At 58.2% G+C, this 19,143-nt stretch overlaps 1 long non-coding RNA gene across 6 annotated transcripts; it reads right to left on the minus strand.

The window, feature by feature from the left end:
- Positions 1-5,935: 5,935 nt before the first annotated feature.
- LOC120362356 (uncharacterized) lies at positions 5,936-18,994 on the minus strand. Of its 6 annotated transcripts, none has more exons than XR_012514208.1 (5): positions 18,593-18,994; positions 13,902-14,105; positions 12,906-13,155; positions 11,264-12,320; positions 9,135-10,815 (listed from the first exon to the last, which is right to left on the minus strand). It is a non-coding gene; the product is annotated as an uncharacterized LOC120362356 (long non-coding RNA). The 6 variants fall into 6 exon arrangements; XR_012514211.1 differs by having other exon boundaries at positions 11,264-11,577; positions 11,657-12,320; positions 13,902-18,994; XR_012514210.1 differs by lacking the exon at positions 9,135-10,815 and adding an exon at positions 5,936-9,128 and having other exon boundaries at positions 13,902-18,994.
- Between the last annotated feature and the right edge of the window lie 149 nt (positions 18,995-19,143).

The following is a 19,143-nucleotide window of genomic DNA, read 5'->3' on the forward strand; positions in this document are numbered from 1 at the left end:
GCTAGTGATTTGGGGTCCCTCTGTTACTTGCATTTCGCACTCACACATGCAATTGTGTGTGCACAAACACGCGTACCTCCAGCCCCGCTGGAGCACAGTGCAGGGCTCGGGCTGCCTGCTTGGAATCTCGGGTCCAGCCCTCCCCAGCTCCATGCCCTGGGAACGCCTTCACCTCCCACTCAGCTCTGTTAAGCGGGAGTCCAGGAGAGCCCTCCTTGTGGGCTGCAGTGAGGCTCCACCCGGGTGCCGCGGGTCAGGGCTTACAGCCCCATGCCTGGCAGAGGGCACGTGCTGGGCAAATGGGAGCTGTGGCCGTCAGGACCCTTCTTGTGACCCCACTCTTCACTTGCCATCTGTGTGTGTGAACATAATACATGCCCTACCCGAGCCAGCCCGAGACCCTCGCAATCCAAAGAAACCTCATTAACCACACCCGACTTAGAAACGCCCGGTGACGTAACCTGAGTTCGCCAAATTCTTCCTGCACACAGCTGCCTTAAAGCCCTGCACAGGTCTGTGTGACAGACCCCCGCCCCTCCCAACCCGCACCACCTCTGGGTGTGCAGTCTGAAGCCACTGGCTGTAGGACCTGCCCCGGCCTTGGGTTCCTGTCTTCTCCCAGGGTCCTGGGCCCTGCCAGCAGCTGGGTCCCTAATCCTCGCCCCTGAGGAAGCAGAAAGCCCAGCCAGACTCCCCTGGGCTCTCACCTGCCCTCCCCAAAGGCGCGGAGCTGAGCCTGTCCCTGCAGCTTTAGAAGCTGGTGAGAGGCCGATACAGGGACAGAGCAGCCCACGGCCAGCACCCACCACACCACCCCCAGCAGCCCACAGAGGGCTTTCTCCTGGCACCCACAGGCTCTGAGCAGGAGGGGGTGTCATGCTTAGCTGGCTAAGGTGCCCTGTCACAGCCCACCTGAGGTAGGAAAGGCTGCAGCTGGGACGTGAGGCTGGAGCTCAAGGCCCCACAGCTGGGCCGTGCAGATTCAGGATCCGTCCCAGGGCTTCCTGCCAACCGCAGCCGATTCCCACGGGTGTCCCAGGCTCCAAGACGCCTGAGCTGGGGAGGAGCTGGATGCCAGCCAAGAGCCAGCCAGATTTCCAGGCCAAGTCCAATCTGAGCCAGGTGGGTCAGCGGTGCCAACGGGCAGATGGCCACAACCAAGACATCCTGGGCCCCGTCTCAGAGCCCAGGGCATGCTCAGTCTCAGGAGTGAACACAGAGGGGCCACCCTTTCTCATCCAGCCTGGGCAGCAGGGAGACTGGGGGCTGGGTGTGCCGGGCAGGGAGGGGCAGGGCCCCGGCCCTAGAATCGACGTCCATCTCTACGAGTTTCCCCAGGCTGCCAGGACAAAGCACATAAACCTCGTGACTTCACACAAGTTCATGCTGCAGTTCTGGAGGTCAGAAGTTAGTCAAGGCTCTGGCTGGGTTGTGTTTTCTCTAGAGAGAATCCATTCCCCGTCCCGCTCAGCTTCAAGAGGCCGCCTGCACTCCTTGGCTCATGGCACTTCCTCCACCTTCAAAGCCTCTCCCACCACTGCTCCCTCACCGCCTTCCCAAGTCCGCTCTCCCTCGGACCCTGCCTACAGGGACCCTGTGACCACACTTAGGACCCGCCTGGAGAATCCGGAGCCACCTCCCATCTCAGGTCCTCTGCTTCCTCATGGCTGCAAAGTCCCTTTTGCCACATAAGGCACATTCGCAGGCTCGAGGATTTGAATCTGGGTATGTCAGGGACCTTTCCTGAGCCCACATCAGCCCCTCGCTGGACACCTGCCCCAAGACTGGCTGTGCTCTGGAAGCCACCGTCTGGGGAGGATCAAACCAAGCTCCCTGGCTCAAGGGGCCACAGTCCCAGGAAGGGGCGTTGCCAGGACCCTGGTGGCCGCAGTCCAGAAGTCAGCCCCGCAGTTATGTCTTCCTGCCCAAAAGAATTCAGACCCCTTTGGCCCTGCTCATCATGAGAAGCCGGCCAGAGGTTTGCTTCCACTCCGTCTCTCCTGCACCCCTCGGGTCTGCCCACACCCATGTCTCCCAGCCATCAAAACTGACCAAGAGCCGGGGTGCAGTGCCTGACTCAACTCATAAGACAAACCCTAACCACGCCTCCCTCCCCCGGGAGCTCTGGCCACGCGCATATAAGGACACACGCAAGGGGTGTCTGACACCCCCAGGACTGGGCTCCCCACCTCCACCCACCAGCCATTCGGGGACAGGCGGACTCAGATACATGGGTGGGGCAGACCACAGGGAGCGCAGGGGAGACAGAGCAGGACTCCGCCTCGAACCCTGGGGGTATGGGACTCTCCCCAGAGCCCACCAGTCCATCCCCTCCCTCCTCTGCAGGGACTGCGGCCTGCTGGTGCCGCTCCGGCACCCACTCTCTGAGGGATGGAGCCAGCGTTGCCGTGGAAACGGGCATCTAGGAGTGGAATTCGTTCCTAACACGCCGGCGTTTTGTCTCTTAATTCATTGGACTTAATGGTGACGTCCCTGCAGTGCAGGAGCAGGTGAGGAGCCGGCTGCAGAAGCTCCCCCAGCCGCGCCTGGGCCCCCGGTGAGCCTCTGAGCCCAGCTCCCGTGGCTCAGCGGTGTCCCCAGCAGGCTGTGACGTGCACTGCAAGTCCCGCCGCGCGCTGGGCAGAAGCCAGCTCTCTCTCCTCTCCCACTCTTGGCTCTGGAGGCCACCAGCCTCCCGGGGACCCCTGGGTTACGCAGCCGCCGCCGCCCTGCCCTGACCCTGGAGCCTCAGGCTCCTGCCCCTTGCCTCAGGCTAGGGAGCCCAGGAACCCAGGGAAAGGGAACCTGCCATGCCCCTCCCCAAAACCTCTTGCAGCTTCTGACTCCGACGGCCGTGGCTCCGGACCACGGCTCCACACCTCCACGTGAAGAGACCCGAGTGAGAAACAAGATGAAGCGGAAAGGGGCGAAACGTCGGCCAGACATCATCAAACCAAAGGCAAGGCGGCGTCCTCCCTGCCCCTCGGCCCTTCCTGGAGCTCCGGGCCAGCAGGGGCCTCCAGCACCGGTGGGCGGGGAAGCCTGTCCCACCTGGCCCGGCTGAGCCTGATCAGTTCCCAGTGCTTTCGGTAGCAAGGAACAGGAACAGAAAACTGTCCCATTGCAACTTTAAAATAGAAGCTTCATTTTGCCAGTAAAGAGAGTTGTGGAGGCCGGTGGCTGCGGGCACCCCTGAACCACCCAGGAATGAGTGCGCAGGGGCCTGGCGGGGCCTGGCGGGGAGACCCCACTTAACTCACAGGGAAGCTGGGAGCACTGCCCTTCCTGCTCACCCAGGGCAGCCCTAGAATTGCACCATCAACCAGAGCCTGCTGCTGGCAAAGGGGCCCGGAGGTCTCCGCAGTCAGACCACGCACCTCAGGTCACGGAGCTCGGGCGGGTACATGTTCGGGTACAGGGCACGAGGTGGGGAGGTGGGAAGGGATGGGGGCCAGTGCCTGAGGCCCCAGATGCCTGATGCCCCTAGGGAGGGCCGGAGGGCACTGCCAGGCCTTCACGAGCTCGCAGAGGGGTCCTGCGGAGACCTGCTCCGGTCCCTCCAGGCCTGTCCTCTTCTGTGAAGGGGAAACTGGCCCAGGAGCTTCCGAACCCTTCCGAGGGAGCCTGGTCAGCCTTCGGGAGACCCAGCCGGACAACCGGAGGCAGAGTCTCCAAGCCACAGGCTGTCCGGGGTGTGTGGCCCCTTCCTGTGGGGGAGCTGGTGGGGAGGCACGCGGGTTGCAGCCAGACCCCCAGAGCCACCTGGGCCAGGGGACCCCAGGCCCGGTGCCAGCGCCCTGCTCCTTCTACAGGTCCTGCTCCAGCCACCAGCCACTGAGGCCCAGCCAGTCCTCCCCGGCCTAGGGCATCCCTTTGGAGCTGCCAACCTCAGTACCTGCCTCCATCCCCTGCTCCCCAGCCTCCGTCCCCTGCTCCCCAGCCTCTGTCCCTGGCTCCCCAGCCTCTGACCCCTGCTCCCCAGCCTCTGTCTCCGGCTCCCCAGCCTCTGACCCCTGCTCCCCAGCCTCCGTCCCCTGCTCCCCAGACTCCGTCCCCTGCTCCCCAGCCTCTGACCCCTGCTCCCCAGCCTCCGTCCCCTGCTCCCCAGACTCCGTCCCCTGCTCCCCAGCCTCTGACCCCTGCTCCCCAGCCTCCGTCCCCTGCTCCCCAGACTCCGTCCCCTGCTCCCCAGCCTCTGACCCCTGCTCCCCAGCCTCCGTCCCCTGCTCCCCAGACTCCGTCCCCTGCTCCCCAGCCTCTGACCCCTGCTCCCCAGCCTCCGTCCCCTGCTCCCCAGACTCCGTCCCCTGCTCCCCAGCCTCTGACCCCTGCTCCCCAGCCTCTGACCCCTGCTCCCCAGCCTCTGTCTCCGGCTCCCCAGCCTCTGACCCCTGCTCCCCAGCCTCTGTCTCCGGCTCCCCAGCCTCTGACCCCTGCTCCCCAGCTTCTCTCCTGGGCCTTTGTCCCAACCCCGGGCTCTGCCCCTACTCCAGGACACTCTCCCAGGCCTCTGTTTACCCCATCCCCAGCCACTGACCCCCACCTGGGCCTCTTCCCCTCAACCCTGAGCCTCTGTTCCCCGCTTCGGCCTGTCTCCCACCCCTGACCTGTGTCCCCATGGGGCCTCTGTCCTGTTCTCTGTGCAGTGTCCATGTGGGTTCCCCAGGGGCCATCGCCTGAGCACTTTGGCAGCTCTGAGTGGCCGCCAGGTCTTCCAGGTCCAGCGTGGGAAGGGCCTGCAGCTCTCAGCCACGCTCTGTGAGCCGCACTCCACTCAGCAAGCCCCTGGTGTTCCTGGCGGGCATGGTGTCATGGGTGCTCCAACCAGAGCGACTCCATCTTGAATACCGGCTGGGTAAAATGAGGCTGACGCCTGCTGGATTCTGGGACTTCAAGTGTTCAGTCACCAGGACATTACACTTAAGGGAACAAGTAATAATGTTTGCCAAACAGACCCAGGAACTAAAGTCCTGATGTCCAATGTCTTAGGAAAAAAAGCATTCTTGGTTTAAGAATGAGTTTCGCTTTGAAGACAATAATACAGATTGTTGCGAAAGACAGTAGTCACACACAGATAAGCAATCCCTTCCCCGGAGCCCTGGCAGAGCTCACCACCCTGTAACCTTTTGGCTTTCTTGTCTCATATATAAACTCACACTGCACTAAGGTGGCACCTTCCTCCTGGTGCCTTCAGGAACGCCCGCTCTGTCTACGGAGTATCCATTGTTTATTCCTTTACTTTCTTAATAAACCAGTTTTCTGTGGACTTGACCTGGATTCTTTCTTGCACAAGATTCAAGAAATCTCTCTTAGGGTCTAGATCAGGACCCCTTTCCAGTAACAAAGGTAACAGGTAGACCAGCCTAGAACCCTGGGAACCCTGGGACCCTGGAACCCTAGGAACCCTGGGAACCCTGGGAACTGAGAACCCTGGGAACCCTGGAACTCTGGGAACCCTGGGAACCCTGGAACCCTGGGAACCCTGGGAACTGAGAACCCTGGGAACCCTGGAACTCTGGGAACCCTGGGAACCCTGGAACCCTGGGAACCCTGGGAACTGAGAACCCTGGGAACCCTGAAACTCTGGGAACCCTGGAACTCTGGGAACCCTGGGAACCCTGGAACCCTGGGAACCCTGGGAACTGAGAACCCTGGGAACCCTGAAACTCTGGGAACCCTGGAACTCTGGGAACCCTGGGAACCCTTGGATCCAGGAGCTCCAGTGGTCAGGCCCTTCTTTTCCTAGAGCCTGCCCTGAGGCGCTAGGGGACACACCCCAGGGCTGGTGCCAGCGTCCTCACTCCTTCAGGATCCACGGAGTCGGCTTTCCCTGGAACCTGCCCCATATTTGTGACAGTAACTAGACTGTATCCAGAAATCCCCTGCCCTGAGCTGTAGCTGTCCCTTGTAAGCCAAAAAGTGTCCGAGACGAGTCTCAACCAATTTTGAGGTTTATTTTGCTAAGGTTAAGGATTGTGACCCATGACACAGGCTTAGGACGTCCTGAGAGCATGTGCTCAAGGTGGTCAGGGTACAGCTTGACTTTATACATTTCAGGGAGACAGAAATTGCAGGCACAGCCGGAAATCAATACACACGATGTATACTCTGGTTCGGCCCGGAAAGGCAGGACATCTGGAAGCAGGGGCCACAGGTGGAGGGCTTCCCTGATTGGCCATTGGCTGGAGGGGTCAAGCTGGGCCTGAAGAGATGAATTCAGCTAGAGTCACGCTAAGAGGGGTGCAGGAGGGTGTGGAAACCAAGGTCTTCGTAAGCAAGCCGCTTAGCAGCTTCACCTCAAATCGTGTTTCAAAACTGTTTCTTTCCCCTTTTCTGCCTCCTCCCCAGTTTCAAGCTGTAGCTCTGAGATAAACTCTACAGCCTCGGAATGTGCTGTGAGCTCCACTCTCGTTCCCATTCTATGCTCCAAGCCTTATGCACACTTATTCACCTGGAAGGTTGTTAGGCACACACCATGCTCACTTACCTGCTCACTATTTCCTTAAAACCGTCAGATCCTGATACAGACCAGACACCTCCAGAATTCTCTCTCCACCAAAAGATTACTTCAAGGCAGGAACGCACTCCTGGCTAGAGACTGACAAGTCTGACGACAATTAGTTTAGAACCTGGTAGAAGCCACGCTGGCACCAGCCCCTTCACCAGATGGAACAATAATTCAAGATGAGCGTTGGGGTGGGTCATGCACCTGGCACCTCCTCACCCCCTGCCTCTTCTGCATTCCAAACCCTCTCTTTCAAATCCCCTGTCTGGCTGGGCATGGTGGCTCATGCCTGTAATCCCAGCACTTTGGGAGGCCGAGATGGGAGGATCACCTGAGGTCAGGAGTTCGAGACTAGCCTGACCAACATGGTGAAACCCCGTCTATACTGAAAATACAAAAATTAGCTGGGCATGGCGGCACGTGCCTGAAATCCCAGCTACTTTGGAGGTTGAGGCAGGAGAATCGCTTGAACGTCGGAGGCGGAGGTTTCGGTGAACCGAGACTGTGCCACTGTACTCCAGCCTGGGCGACTAAAGCAAAATTCTGTCTCAAAAGAAAGCAAGAAAGAAAATACTCTGCATTCCCTCTGCAAATGGAAGGGTGGAACTGCTTTCTGCTCTTCCCCTGCTGGCTTGGATAATAAAGCCTCATTCTCTTTCTATCACAACTTGTTACTATTTTGGCTTCTTCCTACAAGAAAGAGCAGTGAGCAGCCAGACTCTTCTGCAGATTGTGTTATCATGTAGAGGAAACCTCCAGGTAATTTTTTTTTTTTTTTTTGAGATGGAGTCTCAACCAGACATGGTGACTCACCACTATAATCTCAGCAATTTGGGAGGCCAAGGTGGGCAGACCACCTGACCGACATAATGAAACCCTGTCTCTACTAAAAATGCAACATTAGCTAGGCCTGGTGGCAGGTACTTACAATCCTAGCTACATGGGAGGCTGAGGAAGAAGAATCACTTGAACCTAGGAGGCGGAGGTTGCAGCGAGCCAAGATCATGCCATTGCACTCCAGCCTGGACAAAAAGAGCGAAACTCCATCTCAAAAAACAGAGAGAGAGAGAGAGAGAGAGAGAGAGAGAGAGAGAGAGAGACGGAGTCTCACTCTGTTGCACAGGCTGGAGTGCAATGGTGCAATTTGGGCTCACAGTGAGCCACCACACCCAGCCGCCTCCAGGTAATTCTTGTAGAAAACTTAGAAAATAATGAGTGACCTACATACCACCAACCAATGGATGTGTGCCAGGCTGTTTCTCCGTGTCCACATTTTGGAGCCTTTTACCTGGTTTATCGAATGACTGTTTCATACCAGATGAACTCCGCGCACAACTTTGTCTCCTGCGTTTTCGCGTGGATCAGGTGTGGCCCTCTGGAGCAGCAGCGTGCATTTCACCAGCTTGGATGACCTGTGACCGAAACCAGGTAGGGGCCTTTCCAAACCTGACGGCTCTGGCACTTGTCCCTAGGAATGGCCCTCATTTCCACTCCGTAGAAGGAGCTTGGCTTTGAGGTCCTTGACGTTGGAGGAGTGACGCAAGGAAGCCCTGCCTTTGTCATCAGGCCCCTGAGGGAGGTGGCTCCCAGCGCCGGGCCTCGGCCTCCTGGCTGCACAGGGGACAGTGACGTTCTGCAGAGCTTTTAGCAGAGCCTAAGGAGCTCCTCTTGCTGCCTCCGTGTTGCTTCCCACCAGCCCTGGACCGTCCCTTCCAGAATCTCTGAGCCCAGGTGACAGCAAGGTGCACACTGCTCCTTGTCACCCTCCTGGCCACACTGGCTCACTTACATCCAAGAACAGCCTCACAGAGGGTAAGAAACTCATGCAGCAACCCTGCCGGTTACAAGTTATTGTTCTCTTTCTGTTTGTTTGTTTATTTGTTGTTGTTGTTGTTTTGAGAAGGAGTCTCTCTCTGTTGTCCAGGCCGAGTGCAGTGGCACGAGCTCAGCTCACTGCAACCTCCACCTCCGGAGTTCAAGCAATTCTCCTGCCTCGGCCTCCAGAGTGGCTGGGACTATAGGCGCACGCCACCACACCCAGCTAATTTTTGTATTTTTTCAGTAGAGATGGGGTTTCACCATGCTGGCCAGACTGGTCTCCAACTCCTGACCTCAGGTGATCCTCCTGCCTCAGCCTCCCAAAGTCCTGGGATTACAGGCATAAGCCACCAGGCCCAGCTTTTTTTTTCCTGTAAGTTGTTTTCAACGTGTGCTTTTGCATAAGCAGAGAAACCTGTCTGGAAGCGGGAGCGAACGCCGGGGAGCCGCTTTCAGGGACAGCAGCGAGGGGCGCTGCTGCTTGCTTAGGCACTGCTCTTCCATTTGGATCTCCTTGGTGGGCGTGCCAACTTTGTAACGAAAAGTCAATGTCAATGGAAGAAAAGCCGTATGTGGCTGAATCCCCACAGCAACGTGCTCCCCTGTCTGGGGTTTTCGGGAGGCCTCCAGGAAGGTGACGCTTCACTGAGCACTGAAGTCGGGGGAAGAAGGGCAGGAGGGCAGCCAGGAGCACGTGGGCAGGGGCGCGGTTTCCAGGAGAGGCTGGGAGCCCCCAGCAGGCCTCGGGGTGCCGGGCAGGGTGCTCCGTGCTGGACCAAGGTGAGCGGGAACCCAGGTCGGGGGCCTGCAATACCAGCCACAGGAACAAGGAGGTGGTGGTGGGAGACAGCGTGGCCCTCAGGGAGCTCCCTCAGCCCTGCTTCCCTGCCCTGCGAGTGCCGTGAGTCATTGGTTGGTTCCTTCCACAGACCTTCCTAGGACTCTGTGCCAGGCGCTATGTGGGAGGTGGGGCTGGGGGAGACACACATCTGAGTGAGAACATCCCAGACCCAACAGCCAGGCTGGGGAGCACGGGCACAAGCGGAGACGCCCGTGTGGTATGGGGAATCTGTGTGGAGTCAGAGGTGGACGTCACAGGGGTGTGGAGTGCGGGGAGGCCTGCCTGGAGGAGGGGGCACCCAGCTGCCCGGCCCCTGCCTCCTGCACCTCCTCGCATGCACTTGGTCCCCAGGAAGTCCCTCCTGGGTGCTTTGGGAGTAGGGATGAAGTGCCCCAAGGGCATTTCTACACCCCAGCCCCACCTCTGCACTGGACTTCTCTCCCCAGCCCAAACCCATGCTTTAGACTGTCCTGGCCGAAAGGCCCCTCCTGTTCTGAATGACGAAACCAAGGCCCAGCAGAGGGAGAGACTCGGCTTCTTGTTCTGACACAGGGTGCACACGTGACACACTCTTCCTCACAACACAGTGTGCGGGCACCCAACCTGCAAGCCAGCACCCGCCTCAGCGCATTCTTGCCCCCTGTTGTCCTGTGGTCTTAGCACCCCGCCTTGGCTCCCCACATCCTGGACCCAGGCTGGGTCTTGGCGAAGGTCTCACGCAATCCCACACAACTCGTGAGGCTGCTGTTGCGCCCATTCTGCCAAGCACAGAGGTGATGAAGGAGACTCGAAGAAGCCAGCATTCAAGGAGCGCTCAGCCCCGGGGCTCAGGCCACCCTCCCAGGGCTTCCCCATTCTGGGCTTGGCCTGCCTCCTCCGGGCCACTGACCTGACTCCAGGCTTAGCTCTCACCACACCTGGCCAGCAGCAGGACCGCTGGCACCCGCGTCTGACCTCGGGCTCCTCCCCTGCAGGACACACAGGGCCTGGTCCAGCGGCACCAGAACACCTGGGCCCACCCATCCCCGTGCGGTTTTCTCAGTGCTTGCTGTTTCCTCCCACGCCACCTTCCCAGCTAACTCCCTTTGATTGATTGATTGATTGATGGATGGATGGATGGATGGAAATAGATGCTTGATGCCACAAATAAAAATTAGCCCTGAGACAAAGGATCCTTCAGCAAATCAATTTTTACTTCCTGGGCTGCAGGAAAGACACTCTCACGAGCCATTGTGCCACAAGAGTACAATGAACAAAGGAAAACAGACACATTTATCCCTTATGCATTTGGGGTCGTCCTCACTGCTGTGCCTGATCTCCATTGGCTGGAGCCAGACCTCACCATCTAAACTAAAACCCGACTGGCTAACAACTTACAACTTTTCTAAACAGGTAGAGGCAATAGAGAGCTGGGACATGTCTGTGAGCACGTCCAGCACCGATATCCTGGTTAAAGTACAAGGACGTAGAATGTGCTACGTGCCTGTAAGCGTGGCATGTCTAACAGCTACATAAGATAGGGCTCAACAAAGTTATTAGCACACTTATTCTTTAACAAGAAAGGAAAAGTTAAAAAGAAACTTTTCTACTATGGGCAGAGATCCAGGAGCTTGGCACTGTGAGGGGTCATTCCAGACAGGGACGGTGCAACCTGGAGGAGGAAGGGGGAGCCAGGCCGAAGGTGGGTGCAGGCCAAGGCCCTGGGGGCAAAGCACGCTGCTGGGAGCTGCCCCTGACAGCTCCATCATCACCTGGTCATTTATCCAAGCCAGAGGGAGTCCCTCCCCCCGGGGCCCTGCTCAGACTGTGTCCTGTGCCCTTGCCCCTTCCCCCAGTTCACCTGCCCAGACCCAGTGTGTCCCATCTCCGCACTCCACCCCTGGGTCACCTGCCCGGACCAAGTGTGCCCTGTGCCCAGGCTTCTCCTCCTAAGTCACCTTCCCAGACCAGCATGTCCCATCTCCACGCCCCACCCTTGGGTCACCTGCCTGGACCGAGTGTGTCCCATCCCCACACCCCACGCCCAGGTCACCTGCCCAGACCAAGTTCGTCCTGTGCCCACGCCCCTTCTCCCGGGTCACCTGCTCCTCTCCACTCACCCAGAGGAAGGTGATGGGCTGTGCAGATCTGATTTAATCTGGTGTCTTCCTGGGGATTTCCTGTCCCCCAGGACAGGAAGTGGGCGTGCATGGCTGGGCCTCCAGTTCCTTGTTCTAGTCTATGGGAACTCGCTGGAGAACGAGGCAGTGTCCCCAAAACAGGAAATTCCTGAGGAAGGCGCCTCTGTCTTTTATCCTAGACAGACCCTAGGGATGCCTTCCTGAGACCACTGAGGTCTACAGAAGCTGATGGTCACTGGACGGGTCAGCTCTGCAGGAAGCAGGACGAGGCCACGGCTCCAGCACCCAGGTCCCTGATGGGAGATGCCAGAATCAGATCTTTCCAGGGGATGGAGGCGTCCCCGGCTCCTGTCATGGAAGCAGGTCACGCACCTTCAGCCTCAGGCTTGTGCACAGCCAGGGGCTCCTGCCCCTGGAGGGTCCGAAGGTAGGAGGGGAAGGGGGTTCAGCTAGTTCCACGCTGGACCCCACAGGGCACAGGGAGCTTCCAGATGTCAGGAGGTGGGAGCGCTGCCTGACCCTCAGGCTTCTGGCAGCAGAGACCTTATGGGGCAAGGGTGAGCCTTTCACTGCTGCTGTGGACCTGGCTCCCGGCTGGGACATCCCATGACCGGGAGGAGGGTGGGAACCCAGCAGAGGGTGGCCTCCTTGACATAAAAACTGCTCCGCAAAAGACCCATGGAAGAGAAAGAAGACAAAACACAGACCGGGAGAAAATGTTTGCAAATGGCAGAGCGGACAGGGGACCACAATCTATTCACGACGTATCTCAAAACTCAGCAGCACAAAAGCAACCCACTTACAACACGGGCAAACGACCTGAAGAGCCATTACCCTGACGAGGACACGCAGAAGGCAAACGGGCACCGGAAGAGATGCTCAGCACCAGGCACCCTCGACACTCCGACACGGAAGCCACGGCAAGGCTGTGGCAGCGGCTCACAAGTGTGATCCCAGGACGTGGGAGGCTGAGGTGGGCGGATCGCTTGAGCCCCAAAGTTCAAGATCGGCCTGGGCAACATAACAAACCCTGTTTCTAAACAAACAAACAAACAAACAATTCACAGTTTGGTCTCATTTTACACCTATCAGAATGGCTAAAATAAAAAATAAACCGGCCGGACGCATGGCTCACCCCTGTAATCCCAGCACTTTGGGAGGCCACAGCGAGTGGATCACTTGAGGTCAGGAGTTCGAGACCAGCCTGGCCAACATGGTGAAATGCTGTCTCTACTAAAAATACAAAAATTAGCCAGGTGTGGTGGCAGGCGCCTGTAATCCCAGCTACTCAGGAGACTGGGGCAGGAGAATCGCTTGAACCTGGAAAGTGAAGTCTGCAGTGAGCCGAGATCACACCACTGCACTGCAGCCTGGATGACAGAGCTAGACTCCATCTCAAAAAAATACAAATAAATAAACTAAATAAATAAACAAACCATGACCACCCCACATGCTGATGGGAGGCAGAGAAGCTGGGTCCCCTATGCACTGCTGCTGGGAGTGGACGATGGTGCGGCCGCTCTGGAAGATCGCTTGACTGTTTCTTATCAAACTAGACATGCAACTCCCATGACCCCATGATCAAGCCCCAGAGAAATGAAAGTCATATTCATACAAACACCTGCTCGTGCAGGTTCGGAGAAGCTTTACTTGTTTTAGCCAAAACCTGGGAAGCAGTCCTGATGTCCTTCAATGATGAAGCGTTTAGCTGGGTCCATGGGCGTCAGGGGAGACAGCTCAGCCACAGGAAGGAAGCGCTGCTGAAAGGCACACCCGCCGGGGGAGCCAGAGACTCTCTCAGAGTCAGAGAGGCCTCTCAGCAGGTGACCTCCAGGGCGACTTGCTCCACACAGCACTCTGAAGTGACAATTCTGGAAATGGAGAGAATGGATGAGTGGCTTCCAGGGCTCCCAAATGCCCCTCCCCACGGAGAAGGGTGTAATATTGCACCACAGTGATGCCAAATGTTACCCTTGGGCCAGCGTGGTGGCTCACGCCTGTAATCCCAGCGCTTTGGGTGGCCAAGGTGGGCAGATCACCTGAGGTCAGGATTTTGAGACCAGCCTGACCAACAGGGTGAAACTCCATTTCTACTAAAAATACAAAAAAAAAAAAAAATTAGCCAGGTGTAGTGGCAGTCACCTGTAATCCCAGCTACATGGGAGGCTGAGGCAAGACAATCGCTCCAACCAAAAGGGGGAGGTTGGGGTGAGCCAAGATTGCACCACTGCACTCCAGCCTGGGTGACAGAGTAAGACCCTGACTCAAAAAAAGAGAGAGAGAGAGAGAGAGGCCCTTGCTCACATGTCAGGACTTAGGTCCAGGAGACCCAGGGGTGGGCAGAATGCAAGGGACTCAGAGCTTGAGGCTGAGTCAGCTTGGAAGAACATTCAAGGCGACTGAGCTCCGTGAGAGCAAAGCCGGGTTGTGTGTGCCTTTGCTATTGCTGCTGCTTTATTTTTTTCTTTTTCATTTGTCAGAGACAGGGACTCACTCCGTCACCCAGGTGGGAATGCAGTGGCATGATCTCGGCCCACTGCAGCCTCCTCCTGACTCCAGCGGACCTCCCACCTCAGCCCCCCCAAGCAGCTGGGACCACAGGCACGCACCACCACACCTGGCTGATTTTTTTGTAGAGACAGGGTCTCGCTGTGTTGCCCAGAATGGTCTCAAACTTCTGAGCTCAAGTGATCCTCCCACCTCGGCCTCCTAAAGTGCAGGCATCACAGGTGCAAGCCACGGTGCCAGCCTTGCTGTTGTGGTTTTAGCATGGGTTTGGTTTGGTTTTATTGCGTGTTTTCGCACAGCACTTGGTCAGACCCTGCAGAAATCAGAAAGTATGTACTGACGGGTTTCAACTGGCGTGGGAAAACCAGGGATGTAGGGAGCCAGCCCTACATCTCCTGTGGATACCCCAAGTTCGGTGGCAACAAAGTCAGGAGAAAAAGACTAAGAGAGAAAGTGGGACCAGGGAGCCATCACTTATTACTGGAGGAGACAGTGAAGGCCCCCGGTCCCATTTTCTCTCTTAATCTTTTTCTCATTCCTTTGTCGCCATCAAACTCGGTGTACCCACGGGTGATGCAGGGATCCATGAGCCCTGCATTGGGCCCCAGAATGTAGGGAACCAGCCCCACATCACCCATGGGTACCCCAAGTTCGGTGGCAACAAAGGAATGAGAAAAAGACAGATTAAGAGAGAAAGTGGAAGCAGGGGACCAGCCGGCATTGCTGGAGGAGGCAGCGAAGGCCCCGAGCTCTGATCATCCACACCATTTATTGGTTACAATCACTCTGATCTGTAGGGTAGGGGTGGAGTGACGGCGGGGAGAGGGTGATTTGCTGGTGGGGCGAATCAGTGAGCTGGAACTGGTGTGTCACTATAAAGGCTGATAACAGTGGCGGTTTCAGGAGTTTCACAAAACAAGAACGTGTGGTTATCTTTAGGCTGATATCTGCATGCAGCTGATGGAACGAGAGTCTTACAAGGAGCCTACAAGTCTGGCTACGTCACAGTGCTATGAAGGGGTTTTATGTCCTTGAGCACAATAAAATGCGCCCACGTAAATGTTGACGGTAACAGAGCCGAGGTCACCCTGCGCCGGAACATGAGGCATGGGGGGGCCTCCTCCGGCCTTCCGCGGTTCACTGTTCCTTGCTTAGGTGCTACTCATAACCAATTTACGTAGGCATCTCTCAGTCCTTCCTCCTTTGCTGCTTCTCCCAGCATAGGGAACCCTCTCCTGTGTTCCCTTAAAGGCACCCAGGCCACCAGCTTCATGAACACCCAGCCAATAGGCTGTGCCTGGTGCCACCGTGGGAGGACAGAAGAAAGGCCGAGACAGCTCCCCAGCAGTGCGAATGCTGCACGCCAGCTGCGGGGCTCTCCTCCCGGTGGCCACCCGCTGTCAGGCTCTGCCCTCACACGCTGGGGCCATAAGGCCAGACAGCCTGGGCTCCGATCTGCCAGGTTCCTCAGGTGGCCACGCTGCTCCAGTTCTCCCTCATGCTGTGACAGCAGCTACCTCTGAGGACCCTGGGCCACACAGAAGTGTGCAGTGGAGGCCAGGCGTCTGTGAGTTCCACCGTCACACACCCCCGAGGGATCCCCAGCCAGTGTCACACAGCCACCAGAGGCACAGAAGCCCTGTCTCAACCACATGTGCTGCCCCAAGGCCACACACAAACCTGTGTCACACAGAGCTCCCTCAGGTGCTGGGGGCCCTGGTGAAGCCACCCCTGCCTGTCGCCCACATTCCTACCCAGCGATGCAGCCTACTGCTGAGATCTCTGGTGGACCTGTATCACCCACCGGGTCCCTCTCCTCCTGCGCCCAGGTCTCCTCTTCTTCCGAGGATCCCTTCTCTCCTGGACCGTGACATGGGTGGCCTCAGCACTGTGATGCCAGGTGTCTGCCTCCCCTACAGATACAGGGCTCCTGCATCTTCCCTGCCAGCTCCCTGGACCCAGGGTATTGCCGCTCAGCTGGCTCAAGACCACAGCTCACCCCCACTGAGGGTTCCAAGGAGCATAATCGCTATGACAAAAATAATCTTAAAACAGACCTCTTCAGCCGGGCGCGGTGGCTCACGCCTGTAATCCCGGCACTTTGGGAGGCCGAGGCGGGTGGATCACGAGGTCAAGAGATCGACACCATCCTGGTCAACATGGTGAAACCCTGTCCCTACTAAAAATACAAAAAATTAGCCGGGCGTGGTGGTGCGTGCCTGTAATCCCAGCTACTCAGGAGGCTGAGGCAGGAGAATTGCCTGAACCCAGGAGGCGGAGGTGGCGGTGAGCCAAGATTGTGCCATTGCACTCCAGCCTGGGTAACAAGAGCGAAACTCCGTCTAAAACAAACAAACAAACAAACAAACAAAAACAGACCTCTTCACCAAAGAAAGAAAGAAAAGAAAAACAGACGTCTTCATAGACGTGGGAGGAGGCCAGGCTGATTTGCACAGCAAGTAAGCTGTGGAGCCAGTATTTGACATCAGCCCACCTGTCCCTGGAGACCAGTGCTGCCTCTTGCTTCTCCAAGGCAGAGACCGTCCTGAGTATGGCGCAGGGCCCAGTTCCTGTCCACACCAGCTCTGCGCAGCTGGCAGAGGGAGGAAGGTCATGGAGGGTGACGAACATGGTGGGCCGCCATGTTGAGTGGGCCGGGGGTAGGGATGAGTGCGTGGGCCTGGGAGCCAGGCTGCCTGTGCTCAGATCCCAGCACTGCCTCCCTATTGCCGTCTGGTCCCGGGCAAGACGCTTAGCCTTTCTGTGCCTCAGTTTCCTTATCTGTAAGATGGAAGTGTAAGCCGGAGCTATGTCATCCGAGAGCCCCACCACGGCTGGCTCCCACGATGGCTCCACGTGCAGCTGTCTCTCACTACGTGAGCGTCTCCATCAGCTTCTGGGTTTCCTCACAACGTGGTGGCCGGCTTCCACCAGAGCAAGTGGCCAGAGGGTGAGAGCAGTCAAACGCCACGGAGCCCCTGGGGACCTGTCTGAAGTCGCTCTGTCTGGACCTCACTTTATTCCGACTGCAGAAATGAGTTGCCCAGCCCAGGCCACATTCAAGGAGGTGAGTGAGATTCTGTCTCCGGATTGGAGGACTGGCCAAGAGTTGCGCCCCAGGTTTTAAAATAGAACCACTTCGTTTTCACTGACCACTTTCACTCGCTGTTGGTTGCAGCTCTGTAAGAAAATCACTGCGGCACAGCCTCAGGGGAGCCGCCTCGGAAGTCTGAAGGAAGGCTGGCGGGCGTGCCCTGCTGTCTGCAGCAGAGGGACTGACCTAGCAGGGAGACAGACAGCAAGTACCATGGCCCACGGCTGTGGTCTCACGCATACATACATGGCCGTGAAGCGTCGGTCTGTGAGGACACATGGTCAGAAATGTATTTTGGGGACATGTTTCTTTTTTCTTTTTCTGAGACTGAGTCTCACTTCGTTGCCCAGGCTAGAGTGCTATGGTACAATCCCGGTTCACTGCAGCCTCCACTTCCCAGGTTCAAGCTATTCTCGTGCCTCAGCCTCTCGGGTAGCTGGGACTACAGGCATGAGCCACCAGCTGGGGGCATGTTTCTTTACGACTTTCTATTTCCAATCTCTCTGTCATCTGGCTGCAGCCAGGACCCGGGACACAGACACGACTTTTCTTACAGAGCTGTAAGGTCATGTGCAGCACGTAACCTGTGGGGACAACTACCAAGGCAGCCTCAGCCTGAGGCCGGCAGGGGCGAGCCCGGGGCTGGCACAGAGGAGCTTGAACAGGTGGAGTCTTAAAAAGCAGGAAAGGGTCTGTCAGGCGGAGGCAGGGAGGGGTGTTCAAGGCCCAGGGCTGGGGCACATAGCCAGTGGCCTATGGCAGGGCGTGTGCTTGCTGCTCGGTCTCCTGGGAGAGGAAAGGGTGGTGCGAGGGGCAGCCTGCAAGTCCGTGCAGGCCCCAGTGCAGCTGCTAAGGGGACCCAGGTCTCACCCTGCAGGACAGGCGTGAAGCTGGGAGGGCCACTGCTGGTTGCCCCATTAGTCAGTCCCTCAAGCTCTGGGGGGTGGTGGACAGGGGAGCCCAAATGAAGGCAGGTAGACCCCGGGGCAGGGCAGCAAAGCAGTGTTGGGGAGAGGAGACTGGGCTCCAGCCAGGACAGAGAAAGCAGCCTGGACAGGGGCTGGTGGTTTAAAACATCAGGAGGTAAAAGCAACAGGATGTGAGAGGGGGTGGGACAAGGAGGGAGGAAGCAGAACTGTCTGGTTTTCAACACCTTGCCAAGTCCAGGAGGCAGCTGGAGAGAGGGCTGGGTGGGGGCAGGCAGTTCCTAGGGTCCTTCCGCACCGGCAGCACCCAAGATCTCCACCCACATTCACTGGGTCCACAGGACGTGAAGACCCAGAACAACACAGGTGGCTGCCCTCCCAGGGCTGTTTCGCGTGGGGGTGTGTGGGGGTGGGGGATAATTAATAATAAATATAATAAGGAAACTACATGCAAAGGGTAAATGGGAAGGGTTGTTGGGTGGGCAGACTGCTGCGGATGTCCTAAGGTGAGCCCCCGGAGCCAGCCCCATGCCCATCCTTCCCTTGGCTACAGGTGGCACCTGTGACTTCACTCTTAGTAGAAGTGGGTGGAGGGGTGGCTGGCTCATCACCCATGATTAGGGGTGTTCCATAGGACTCCATCTGGGGGTGGGACTCTCCAGCAGACCCTTGGGAAGAGGCCAGCCGGTGAACCGCCCACCCTCCCGGATGGCCACACGGCAGGGACCAGCAGGCAGCCCCCGGGAGCTGAGAGCAGCTCCTGGCGGCCCTCGGTCCTACCGGGAAATGATCCTTCCCCGTCCAGCGTCCAAGTAAGACCACGACGGCCGCCCTAAGCTGAAGTCCCAGCTAAGCCCGGCCTGCAGGCCCACAGAAGCCTCGAGGTAACAGGCGGTTGTCGTTTCAGGCCACCCAGCTTGCGTGCGGAGGAAACGAACACACGGGGCTCCGGCGGGCCTGGCGGCGCGGCGCGACCTGGGCGGGCAGCACGTGGCTGGTTCCCCAGGGGCTGCCACCGCGGGAGAAGCGGCGGGGGCCGCGGGGTAGGGGTTAGGGCTGGGGTTGGCGGGGAGCGTCCTCAGGGACAAGGCTCCCGGCACGCGGCCGCGACCTCCCGACTGTGGACCCGGAGCCAGGAGCCCACGCGCGTCAGGCCTGGGAAGCCGGTGGACGCAACCTAGGGGCGGGGCCGACTGCTGCGGGGGCGGGGCCGGCTGCTGCGGGGGCGGGGCCTTGTGGGGCGGGCCTTTCACGACGGGGCGGGGCATGAGGGGGCCAGTTAGGGGCGGGGCTCTCAGGGGTGAAGTGTGGGGGCGGGGTGTGTGGGGGGG

Source organism: Saimiri boliviensis, chromosome 15 (genome assembly GCF_048565385.1).
Source record: "Saimiri boliviensis isolate mSaiBol1 chromosome 15, mSaiBol1.pri, whole genome shotgun sequence".
Classification (NCBI taxonomy): domain Eukaryota; kingdom Metazoa; phylum Chordata; class Mammalia; order Primates; family Cebidae; genus Saimiri; species Saimiri boliviensis.